Source organism: Mizuhopecten yessoensis, unplaced genomic scaffold, assembly GCF_002113885.1.
Source record: "Mizuhopecten yessoensis strain PY_sf001 unplaced genomic scaffold, ASM211388v2 scaffold9021, whole genome shotgun sequence".
NCBI classification, from domain to species: Eukaryota; Metazoa; Mollusca; class Bivalvia; order Pectinida; family Pectinidae; genus Mizuhopecten; species Mizuhopecten yessoensis.
The window spans coordinates 324665-327593 of NW_018407839.1; positions in this window are offsets into that span (position 1 = coordinate 324665).

A 2929-nucleotide genomic window follows, 5' to 3' on the forward strand; every position below is an offset into this window, starting at 1 on the left:
TTTTTTATTTTACCACCTCCGCAAAACCCCAAGTTGCAACTTGCAACGCTCGGCGGAAATATACTAGCATAAGTTGCATAATTATATTATTGACCGCTCGTTATAGATGATCTGAAAATTAATACTTTTTATTGTAACCTTCCTAACCGCCCGGGCGATATTAATCATATCATTATACAAGAACGATAAAGTTTTTTTCGGCTGACAATATTATGTATAATCGACTAAACATATCCATTCAATTATTTTGGTATTATATATATTGTTGGAACTGTTAAACTATCTTGTATATACAACATAATATCTCATTGTGGTACTTATAGCTTACCATCGTGTACGTACAAGAAAGTATTCACACAGCATACTATTGTGTACGTAGTAATAAGTTGTACGTACCAGAATGAGATGATAATTAAATTTAAAGGTGACGCGTATGTGCCTCCTAAGTTGTAAATGTACCACTGTTGGTAATATGCACGCCTTTACATGAGTTAATCAGCGTGGACATTTCAGATATATCATTGTCTACACTAGTGAATTAGTCAACAATAATGAAACGCGAGACTATGTAGCTAGTGGCCTTGGGTGTCGCACTGATTTGAACTTATCCGTTTGTTTAGCAACTTAGTGATGCCATGAGTAACTCATTAATTAAACAGCAACGATGTTATGGTGTTATTTGTTCTTTTGTACGACAAACTATTACATGAAGTACTGTACTGTAGGTACAATGTCTGAAGACTAGATATTGTGCGTCCCTACATTTATTTTTTGACGGTGGACCTCTCGTATCCCCCTTGCGGGCGGGACGCCAAATTAGGTAATAATGAACAAGCCCCCTGTGGATTCATACATTTGTCATCACCAGGTTGCCCCTATAATAATACCATCTGACTTCTAAAACACGCTTTTGATAGAGAATTTGAACCGAAACTTTAATTTTCTTTCCAGTACACAAAAAAAAGTCTTTGGGCCATACTTAAAATATGTTTTTTTCTTCTTGTTAATTAAACATTAAAACAATCGTCAGAACACGGGAAATCGCTTCTGAGACGTTCTAGAAAACACAATTTTTTGAGGGGGGATCCCCACAACCCCCCTTACGGAGGGGGGGGGGGGGGACACCAACTCCCGTACCATCCCCCTACTCGCGCTACGCGCTCGGGGTGCTGCCTTCGGCAGCACACCGTTGACTATTTAGAAAAAATTATCGCCCCTCCCCCTTTTAGGAATCCTGGATCCGCCCCTGCTCCCTACACATAATTGGTAAGTTTGGTAAAAAAAACACGTCTTGAGCATTTAGGGAGAGATTGACGTTTAAACAATTTTATCAATTTGGTCCTCCTCTGGCCCCATGGGATCAGGAACTTTATTTGTACAATATTCGAACAAAATTTTGTTGAATGAATTCAGCAGTTCGGGAGGAGATGTCGTTAAATTTGAGCTACAAGGTGTTTTGGAATACCGACATTTGAAAACAAGAGACAGATCTAGAGAGAGGACGGATTGGATACAACGTTACAAATCTATCTTGATGATGAAGAGTTTACATTCAACATTAAGTGGTCACTTAAAAAATCTTTTAATTAGACATGTCCGTCAATGGAGTGACAGCCACAGCGCAACGATCACCGTTTCGCTGTCAAAAACTATAACTATGCGCTGGAATTGTTTTCACTGCACAGTTAAAGCTTTTATAAATAATTTCCGAAAAAAATACACGAAAATGTTCGAAAACAATTTAGGCCGTCGCTATTACCACTGCGAGTGCCAATAGCCGCTGCCGCGCGGCGTGGCTCTTGACACTTAGTCCGAATTATTCTGACGTTTTATCGACTTTTTTCATTCCCGAACAATTCAAGTGGTCAAATTAAACTGAACATTTGGAACGGACTATGAATATGGGGATAGCAAGGTAACATAAGTGGAAGTGCATACAACACACACATTCATTAAACAAAATATGGCTCTTCACGTTATGTCCCTTTAAAGCCATTTGGTCTCTGTTGAGTATGATAATAGATATATACATGTATGCTGTGTCTATTACCTCTTTATTAAACCACGTGACCTGATAATTTGTTACAGCTATATGTGGACCTAAACTAAGGTGTTCAGAGTAATTTTACATGTTTTAGAAGTAAACATGACACCCTCAAATTATGATCATTGGGGGTGTCATTTTTACCGAAAGTTGATCTAAACCCCTAAAACATTCAAAATTACTCTGAACACCTTAGTTTAGGTCCAAATATAGATGTAACAATACGCACTCTCCCTGATGTATTTTTTTTAAACATAACGACCGTCAAATTTTACTTTAAAAGGAGGACATTTTTATCCGGTTAATTTATTGGACCTACATGTAGTACATTGAAGTTCAAATACTCCATTCAATTAGTAATTAATGATGAATTAATCTCAATAGTTACATTAATTAAGGTAATAATTAACCGAATTAACACTACTAATTAGTTCCTTTACACGTTTAGAAATGTTTTACATGTAAAATATCTACAATATGACCAGTTTATGAGAATAAAGTATTTGTCATTGTAATTCGTGATTTTACATACAGTGAGAAGTAGCCCGAGTTTACTCTGGCCCGGACACCAGACTTAGACATTTTAACAGATAGACGCCACACCAGTAATCTATCAGTAGTCTATAACTATATTATGACCAGCAATGGATTAAGAAAATAATATTTGTTATGTTTTGTTGGTCTAAATTTGAGAAAACAATATCAATCCCGAATCAATAAAGCAGGATTTTTACATGTGAACTTTGTTTTTTATAAATATGCATGTACCTTCAATATTTGTATATGAAGATAAGATATTCTTTGTGGGATATACTGTATAATTTAAATTAAATAATAATATGATTAAATAAGGAATGAGAATGAAACATTGAATGATTGGCGGTA